The sequence below is a fragment of the Thamnophis sirtalis genome, unplaced genomic scaffold, assembly GCF_051295495.1.
Source record: "Thamnophis sirtalis isolate CommonGarterSnake01/CBP01778 unplaced genomic scaffold, rThaSir2_p1.2 scaffold_7, whole genome shotgun sequence".
Classification (NCBI taxonomy): Eukaryota; Metazoa; Chordata; class Lepidosauria; order Squamata; family Natricidae; genus Thamnophis; species Thamnophis sirtalis.
Genome location: NW_028261387.1, coordinates 94,780,421 through 94,791,151, shown reverse-complemented (window position 1 = coordinate 94,791,151; position 10,731 = coordinate 94,780,421).

The window sequence follows — 10,731 nt, the reverse complement described above, 5'->3', positions numbered from 1 at the left end:
TGCAGTTATCAGGTGCAGAATCAAATTAGTCTCTACCACTGTAAAATCAGTACATATACCTAGTAAAAATAACTGAGGAATAAACTTTATCCTTCTTTTAAAAACATTTTGCATGACCCACCATATTTTTATCCAAAATGCCTTAACCTTTTGGCAGGTCCACCATATATGATAATATGTAGCATCGAGAGAACCACACCTCCAACATTTAGGCTGTACATTCGGATACATAGAAGCCAACTTTTTAGGATCTAAATGCCATCTGTAGAACATCTTGTAAAAATTTTCTCTCAGATTTTGAGCTTGTGTAAATTTCACATTTCTTACCCAAATTCTTTCCCATGTATCCAACATTATTGGTTCCTCAATATTTTGAGCCCATTTTATCATACAATCTTTAACTAATTCTGTTTCCGAATCCATCTGTATTAATACATTATATATCCTCTTTATATGCATTAAGCTTTGATCTCTTATTTGTTTAAACAGATTATCCTCAATCAACTTGAATAAAACCAATTTTTTGATCTATTTTCCACCTAGCCTGTAATTGCCCATACTGGAACCATGTTTGAATTACCTTCTCCTCTTTTAATACCTCTAAAGATTTTAATTGTAATACCCCCCTTTCCGAGGTAAGAAGCTGTCTGTAAGTAAATCTGTCCTGTTTTTGTGCTGTATTCATATTTTCAATTGCATGTCTAGGAATTGCCCACATGGGTATCTTGTCATTTAATTTATATTGGTATTTCTTCCAAACCCGCAATAAAGCATTTCTTAAAATATGACTTTTAAAGTTCTTATCCAATTTTTTGTTGAATAACAGGTAAGCGTGCCAACCAAATACCAGATCGTGTCCCTCAATGTTCAATATTCTATCATTGGTTAAATGAATCCAATCACTAATTACAGATAATACCACTGCATCATAATATAGTTTTAAATTAGGTAGTTTCAGTCCTCCTCTCTCACGTACATCTTGCATTATTTTCATCTTTACCCTCGGCTTCTTTCCTGCCCACACAAATTTGTTGATACCCTTCTGCCATTCTAAAAGGTTCGCATCTTTTTTAAGTATAGGTAACATTTGGAAAAGAAATAAAAATTTTGGTAAAATGTTCATTTTCACTGCCGCTATCCTGCCCAGCAAAGATAAGTGCAATTTCTCCCATTTTTTCATCTCTGTCTGTATGCTATGCCAAAGTGGTTCATAATTATGCTTATATAACTTCCCATTTGAAGTTAAAATGTTAACTCCAAGATATTTGACTTTTTTAACTACCTCACATCCTAGCATCACTCCTAATTCTTCCTTTTGTTTAATATTCATATTTAGAGCTAATGTTTTGGTTTTTCCTAAGTTTATTTTAAAGCCAGACACTTGACCATATTGATTAATCGTATTCATTAAAACCATACTGGATTCCTGCGGTTGTTCCAATATTATGACCAAATCATCCGCAAAAGCGCGGACTCTATATTCTTGCTGCCTAATCTTGATCCCTTTTAAACCATCCAAGCCCCGTATTTTATTCAACAATACTTCCAAAGTTATAATAAACAATAATGGGGACAAAGGACAACCCTGTCTTGTACCTTTTCCAATTTGAATAGAGTCTGTTAAACTTCCATTGACTATGATTTGTGCTGTTTGCTGTTGGTATATTGCTTTAATTGACTGTAAAAAATTATCTCCTATCTGCATTTTTTGCAATATCTTCAACAGAAATTGCCAGTTAACTCGATCAAAGGCCTTCTCAGCATCCAAAAATATAAACGCAGCAGGGATCTGGTTGTTCTTTCCCAAATATTCTAATGCATTAATAATTAATCTGACATTACTTTTCATCTGTCTCCCTTGTATAAAACCTGTTTGGTCCGTATGTATCAATTGTTGAATGACCAACATTAACCTATTTGCTAATATTTTAGTAAAAATTTTATAATCTACATTCAGTAATGAAATGGGTCTATAATTTTTGGGTTGAGTAGTATCTTGATCTTCTTTGGGTATCAAAGATATAAACGCTGTCTTCCAAGATGGAGGGACTTTACCTTCCGTTTGAATCATATTAAATAATTCTCTAAGAGGTTCTACCATTTCTAACTGTAAGTTTTTATAGTAAACCGCTGTCAAGCCATCTGTACCTGGTGCTTTCCCTGGCTTTAATTGCTTAATTACCTGCAGGATTTCCCCCGAGGTTATTGGTTGATTCAATTTTTGCCTGTGTTCTTCTCTAACTGAAGGTATTTTCTCCTTGTCTAAATATTTGTCTATGTCTAAACCATTAATTTTATCCCCTTTATACAGTTCTGTAAAAAATTCCCAGAAAGCCTTTTGAATCTCTTCCTGTTGGAACACCTCCTTCCCTCTGTAAATCATTTTAGATATATTTCGAGTTTTCCTTTTTTTCCTAATCTGATAAGCTAACCATCTGCCAGGTTTGTTTGCATTACAAAAAGTATTGTGTTTTGCATATAATAAATTAGTAGCTACCTGGTCAGAGATCAACATGTCAAATTGAGATTTTAATATGTTAATAGTTTCCTTAACCTTTGTATCGTCTGGTTTCCTTGTTAACTCCAGCTCTTTTCTCTTAATTTCCTCTTCCAGTTCTGTTCGTTTTAACCCTTGCTTATTTCTATGTGTTTTATTTATATTCATCAAAACTCCTCTCATATACGCTTTGCTTGCATCCCATACAGATTCCATAGATGTACCCTTATTCATATTCAAAACAAAATATTCAGATAGTAATTTTTTACAATCATTAATATAGTTTTCATATCTAAATAAATTTTCATTCAGTCTCCAAAACCTTCTTGCCTGCACTACCCTTCCCAACTCCATCCAAACTGGGTTATGGTCCGAAAGGACTCTAGCTGCAATCTTTGTTTTCTTGACCCTAGAAAGCAAATCATTAGTGGTTAGAATAAAATCAATCCTTGAAAGGGATTGATGCCTGTCCGAGAAGAAAGTGAAGTCATATTCCTCTGCATTTCTTTCTCGCCAGATATCTCTCAATTCAAAATCATCCATAATGTCAAAGAAGGATTTGGGTAACTTTGCTCGCATCTTGGTATTTAGGCGGGAAATCTTCTTATCTCTCTTAGTGTCTATCACTCCATTCCAGTCACCCAATAGTATACAGGAACTATAGTCCCACTGTACTAATTTAGCATGAAGATTTCTATAGAATCTATCTTGCTGTTGATTGGGTGCATAAATTCCCAAAAGTAATGTCTTTTTCCCTTCTAAGATCAAGTCTAAAGCAATATATCTTCCGAAGGGATCTGCTTCTATTAATTCAGCTTTCATATCTTTTCTTAAGTATACAACTATACCATTCTTCTTTTCCATAGCAGAAGCTGCAAAATGTTGACCAAGTTTTGAGTTGATCAAATATTTTTGATCAGTTGACTTGATATGAGTTTCTTGCAAACAAATTACATCGTTCTTAAACTGTTTAAGATAATGAAATATTTTCTTCCTCTTCTGTGGAGAGTTCAGTCCGTTGACATTCCATGTTAAAATCTTAGTTGTCATCTTTGGTTGGTTGAAGCATTTTTAGAGCTTCCTGCACGGCCTGTTTAACCTTAGGTTTAGCTCCTCCCACTGCTTCCAGATTTGTTGTTGTAGTTCCTTGATCGATGGCCGATAATTGTTGATACTGTTGCTTCTTAGCTTGTTTCTCCATACGTCTAGTAGTCATGCGGCTAGGTCTTGGTTCCATAGCACCTTGCACTTCTAGAGAAGAGAGATGCTCCATCTTGTCTGGTGGTTGTGTAGTTTGCTGTCTATCCTGTCCTTCTTGTGGTCTTTCTCTAGGTCCAGATGGTGCAGGGTGTCCGGCCTTCAATATATTATAATAAAAATCTCGGGCTTTCCATACAGAGTTGAGGCGGTACCTTTGCTTATCAAATGAAAATATGATGCCGAATGGTGCATCCCATCTATACTGTATCTGACGGTTTCTGAGTTCTTCGACCAAAAAAGCGTAGTCTCTTCTGGCTCTTAACATTTGAGGTGGTATCTCTTTCAAAACAGCCAGGTCTTGACCGCCAATTTGAAGCTTAGTGTTATAAGACGCTTGCAGTACCATATTTCTGAACTCTCTTGTAGTAAAATATATAACGATGTCTCGAGGAAGCTGCTTCTGCTTTGCCAGCCAGGAGTTAACGCGGTAAGCTTTGTCAATTTGCCAGCCTTGGTTGGTCCCTGGTCTTCCCATCAGGCGGTCAAAAGCTTCCGATAGGATCTGTTTCAGGTTCTCCTGTTTCTCCTCACGCAGCCCCCTTACTCTTAATGCAAGCTCCATTTGTCGGTACTGTATCATAATAATTTCTTTTTCAGCATTTTCCACTTTTTGTTCCACCACCTCTGTTTTCAATGTCAAGTTAGCATTGGCATCATTAAGAACCTCTAGAGTATCTTCCACTCCAGAAATATGTTCTGTTAATACAGTTACAAGACTCAGCATGTCGTCTCTAATTTTATCAACCTTAGCCTCAAATTTCTCATACAACTCCTGTTTAAGTCCTTTTATTTCACTTTTAATTTCACTTTTAATTTCTTCTTTCATTTCTTTTATTTCCTCTTTTCTCTCCTCTCTATTATCTCTAAATTTATCTTCCATTTTAATTGTCTGTGCATTAAGAGCCTCGCTTAGATTACTCAGAAAAAATTCTTTCGTTAACACATCCCCAGCAGGGGGCGTAGGAAGCGGAGGCTGCAGCTTTGTGCCAGGCACTGAGGGTGTGCCCCTGGAAGTAGAGGGTGAAGACTTCAAGTTAATATTTGGTTTTGAGGCCATTTCAAAATTTGTCTGCCTGCAGTTAATAAAACTCTATCGCCTAAATATACAGCTTTAAGTAAAGAGGCTTTTATTTTGAAGTTTAAGGCTTGGCAAAACTTTCAGTGAGTAAACATTGTAACAAGACCGTTCAACAGATTCATCACCATTTAACTTCCAAATAACAAAGTTAATGAAGGAGTAAAATTCTTCTATTGTGAAACCAAAACATTTGATAAGCTATCTCTTTTGTTTTGAATTCTTTTGAAGTCTTGTGAGGATTAGCAAAAAGTGTTCGTTATTACCGGAGAAACCAGCCTGCTCGGCGCCATTTTAAAAGCCTCTGAGTAAATAATTTTTCGGAGGAGAAAAAGAGAAGAAACTAAAATGTTGATAAGCAATTATTGTCCTCGCAGTAAACGGATTCAGCTCGTGATAAGATTAAATCAACCAAAACTTAGAGCAGAGTGGGAGAGACCTACTTTGTCCTGCACAAGGCAGTTTGAAGTTCCCAGCACGGACAGCCGTTCTGCCTTGGGCTCGCCCCCCTTTCCTTGCAAGCACAAAAGCTGCAAAAATCGAAGAGCATTTGCCAGCAAAACAGTTTCTTCTTTCCCTCTTGCCTGAAGGATAAGAAAACCTGATAAGACGTCAGATGGAAGATCCTCTAAACAGGTACGTAGCCAGGAATTCGGAGGCAGCTGATTTTTTGCTGCCTTCACCAGTAGGCTCCTCCCAGGAAGTCTCTTATTCCTCCATCTTCTAAGGACACCACCTGTATTTCCATTCGGTTGGGGGTCTCCTTCCCTTTGTATTCTGTAACTCCCCTTCCCCCCACCTTCCTAAGCCGTCCTTCCAGCTGCTGTCCTTGCAAATTAAAATTCCTGGAAAAAGCCTCTTGTTTACCACAGCTGACCTTGCTTGTGCTGGGAGAGAGGGTCAGCCATTATCTCTGGAGCTGGCTTGCCCCCAAGGGAGCCCCCCTCCCTATCCTGGTAGTTAACACCAGGTGCCCCCACGTGGCACCTTGCTGGCATCCATATTCCTTGCCCGTTGCCCGGATCGCCGCAGCATTAACCAGAGCAACCCAGATAGCAGAATCCAACCTATTGCAAGGAGAAACAACAGCTATTGGCATTTATTTTTTGTCAGCCTTGGTGTAATGAAGAGAAGGACCAGGGGTGACATGATAGCAGCCTTCCAGGATTTGAGGGGCTACCCCAAAAGAAGAGGGGTGGTGGTCAAATTATTCTCCAAAGCACAGAAGGCAGGTGAAGAAGGAACAGATGGAAACTAACAAAGAAGAGAAGCGTCCTGGAATTAAGGAGAAATTTTCCTAACAGTGAGGACAATGAACCAGTGGAACTACTTGCCACTAGAAGTGGTTGCTTCATCCTGGAGGTTTTTAACAAGAGATTGGACAGCCTACACCTGTTAAAGTGCTCAAGCATTGGGGGGGGGACCATCTTGGCCTGTTCCAAAAGTGCTTTTCCAAAAGGAAGCTCGCCTTTCTTGATTTCTCGATGAGAAGCAAACATTTTCAAGGAGAAAACCCTTAAGAAAGTCCTTTGCTTTTTGGAAAAATACCTTTGGGGCGACCGTGGCCTAGAAGATGAATGAGATCTCCATAGGCTAAACAACGTCTCTTAAATTGGGCCAGGAGAACATGGAAAGGGGGAAGGCAGGTTTGGTACTGTGCCCTCCGAAAGTGGCCCCATTGATGCTGGCATGAAATATCGCAGCTTCACTTGGCCTCTTTTAGACACGCGATGATCTTACCTGCTGTTTTGCACACATAACATGTTTAACCAGAGAAGTGGAGAAGCCAATCCACATACAATACAATAGCAGAGTTGGAAGGGACCTTGGAGGTCTTCTAGTCCAACCCCCTGCCTAGGCAGGAAACCCTATGCAGTTCCAGACAAATGCCTATCCAACATCTTCTTAAAGACTTCCAGTGTTGGGGCATTCGCAACTTCTGGAGGCAACTTCTGTTCCACTGGTTAATTGTTCTAACTGTCAGGAAATTTCTCCTTAGTTCTAGGTTGCTTCTCTCCTTGATTAGTTTCCACCCATTGCTTCTTGTTCTGCCCTCAGGTGCTTTGGAGAACAGTTGACTCCTTCTTCTTTGTGGAAACCCCTGAGATATTGGAAGGCTGCTATCCTGTCTCCCCTGGTCCTTCTTTTCATCAACTAGACATACCCAGTTCCTGCAACCGTTCTTCATATGTTTAGCCGGTTCCACCACAAAAGCGCGTAGGACAAAATCGCGCTCGACAAAAGCGCGCTGTGACGTCATCACAGCGCGACGAAAAAGATCGAAAAAATGTAAAAATAAAGCTAAAACCTTCCCCTAACCCCCCCAAACCTAACCCTAAACCTAACCCTAAACCTAACTCTTAACCTAACCCTAAACCTAACCCCTAAACCTAACCGTTAAAGTAACGAAAAACGTAACGCTAACCCTTATCCTAACCCTAACGCTAACGCTAACGCTCTAAAGCTAACCCTAACCCTTAACCTAACCCTAACCCTAACCCTTACCTTTATGTGAATCGGCTTGCTTTAATTTAATTTTTATTAATTTTTATTTGAATTTTTCGATCTTTTTCGTCGCGCTGTGATGACGTCAAAGGCGCGATTTTGTCGATCGCGCTTTTGCCGTCCGCGCTTTTGACGGGTCACGGTTTTAGCCTCCAGTCCCCTAATCCTCTTTGTTGCTCTTCTATGCACTCTTTCTAGAGTTTATACAATACAATAGCAGAGTTGGAAGAGACCTTGGAGGCCTTCTAGTCCAACCCCAGCCTAGGCAGGTAACCCTATACCGTTTGAGACAAATGACTATCCAGCATATTCTTAAAGACTTCCAGTGTTGGGGCATTCACAACTTCTGGAGGCAAATTCTGTTCCAGTGATTAATTGTTCTAACTATCAGGAAATGTGTCCTCAGTTCTAGGTTGCTTCTCTCCTGGATTAGTTTCCACCCATTGCTTCTTGTTCTGCCCTCAGGTGATTTGGAAGATAGTTTGATTCCCTCTTCTTTGTGGCAACCCCTGAGATATTGGAAGGCTGCTATCCTGTCTCCCCTAGTCTTAATACACGTAATACTTCGGATTTGGGTGGCAGGAACCTTTCCCTGGAGCTGAGGTGGCACAGTGGTTAAATGCAGCACTGCAGGCTACTTCAGCTGACTGCAGTTCAGCAATTCGGCGGTTCAAATCTCACCGGCTCAGGTTGACTCAGCCTTCCATCCTTCCGAGGTGGGTGAAATGAGGACCCAGACTGTGGGGGCGATATGCTGACTCTGTAAACCGCTTAGAGAGGGCTGAAAGCCCTATGAAGCGGTATATAAGTCTAACTATTGCTATTGCTATAGCTGAGTAGTGTGTCACATGCAAATACACAGGTGTGCAAAATTATTTCTTCCTTTGTTCTAGGTGTGCAGGATAAACGTTTTTTGCAAGCAATAGCAATAGCAATAGCAGTTAGACTTATATACCGCTTCATAGGGCTTTCAGCCCTCTCTAAGCGGTTTACCAGAGTCAGCATATCGCCCCCAATAACAATCCGGGTCCTCATTTTACCCACCTCGGAAGGATGGAAGGCTGAGTCAACCCTGAGCTGGTGAGATTTGAACAGCCGAACTGCAGAACTGCAGTCAGCTGAAGTAGCCTGCAGTGCTGCATTTAACCACTGCGCCACCTCGGCGCAGCCTCGATCTGACTCCCTTTTTCTTCTCTTTCTCCTTTCCTGCCGAAGATGGGATTTCCCACTGCTCTCCTTTCCAAGTAGTCCTTGACTTACGACCATAACCGAGCACCAAGTTTTCTGTTGCTGAGAAAGCTAAGTGAGTTCATGCTCCATTTTACGACAGTTCTTGCCGCAGTTGCCCAGTGAGCCACTGCCGTCGTTAAGTGAGTAACACTGTCGTTAAAGTGGATCTGGCTTCCCCATCAACTTTGCTTGTCAGAAAGTCATGTGACTTCAGCACACCGTCATAAATACGAGACGGTTGCCTAGCAACCAAATTTTGATCGTGTGACCTTGAGGATGCCGCAACAGCCTTAGTGTGAAAAGTCACTTTTTTCATTGCCCTTGTAACTTTGAACAGTCACTACATGAGTGGTTGTAAATCAAGGACTAGTTGTATAATTTCCCCCCCAACTACAGGTATCAAACTGATGAGTTTTGCTAGAAAGTATACCACATTTGGCCTCCAGGTGGCGCTGTAAGCTTGCTTCTACTGCCACTTTTAGAGAAATGCAGATTTTTCCCCCCCACCAGTAGCTGCTGGTGTATTTTCAGCTTCTTTCTGCTCCTTGGAGAATCCTGGAAAATAGGAAACATGAATCTGCCTCCAAGGCTGGCTTGTTGCAGCTTCTAAGTTCTCTTCTGCATTAATTGGATTTCCAGCAAAGGAGTTTCCTGCAGATGGCAGACTCTGAAGACCAACGAAGATGATTTACATATGAGGAACGGTTTGCAGGAACTGGGTATATGTCTAGTTTAATGAAAGAAGGACCAGGGGAGACATGATAGCATCTTCCAGTATCTCAGGGGCTGCCCCAAAGAAGAGGGAGTCAAGCTATTCTCCAGGGCACCTGAGGGCAGAAGAAGAAGCAATGGGTGGAAACTAATCAAGGAGAGAAGCAACTTAGAACTAAGGAGAAATTTCCTGACAGTGAGAACAATGAATCAGTGGAACAGCTTCTCTCCAGAAATTGTGGGTACTAAGAGACTGGAACTTGTCTGAAATGGTATAGGAGGGTCTCCTGCTTGAGCAGGGGGTTTGACTAGAAGACCCCCAAGGTCCCTTCTAACTCTGTATTCTGTTATCCACTGTCTCCCTCAAGGTGAATAGCTTTTAGGGCTCAATAGCATAGCACTTAGACTTATATACCACTTCACAGTGCTTTCCACCCCTCTCTAAGCGGTTTACAGAGTCATCCTCTTTCCCCCAACAATCTAGGTCCTCGTTTTACCCACCTCGGAAGGAGGGAAGGCTTCAACCATGAGCCGGTCAGGATCGAACTGGTGGCAATGAGCACTGAGTTAGCCTGCAATACCGCCCTCTAACCACTGAGCCACCGTGGAAGGAAGGAAGGAATAAATAGCACTTAGACTTATTTAATACACCATTTCACAGTGCTTTCCATCCTCTCTAAGCGGTTTACAGATTCAGCCTCTTGCCCCCAACAACAATCCGGGTCCTCATTTTACCCACCTCGGAAGGATGGAAGGCTGAGTCAACCCTGAGCCGGTGAGATGAGCCTAATGACAGAGAGTGGAAGTGTGACCTTCCTCCCATACTTGGGCATACCAAGTATATACCTCCCACCCTGGCTGGCTGATAAAAGGAGTCGTTCTCTGTAGCTCAAATGGTTAACTCCCTGCCTGGGAGGCAATGGGAGCACAGGTTCGATTCCCAAACATGGGTATGGCTAGCTGATGAGAGCTAAATAGCTGAAATTAGATCTATACTAGTCTCCCTTTATTTATTTATCAGCATAATATAACAAATATATATATATATATATATATATATATATATATATATATATATATATATATATATATATATATATATATATATATATATATATATATATATATATAATATATATATATATATATATATATATATATATATATATATGTTTTCTGAGGTTTCGCGGGTGTTAGTATGTAGGTCTCTAGTTGTTCGGGTTTTCTCCCGCGTAGTATTGGAGATGTCTTGGCGACGTTTCGACTCCTGGAAACACCAAACCTGAAGTAGTCAGCAGCAGCCTGAAGATGACGGAATGTGACTTCGTCGAAACGTCGCCAAGACATCTCCAATACTACGCGGGAGAAAAACCCGAACAACTAGAGACCTACATATATATATATATATATATATATATATATATATATATATATATATATAGAGAGAGAGAGA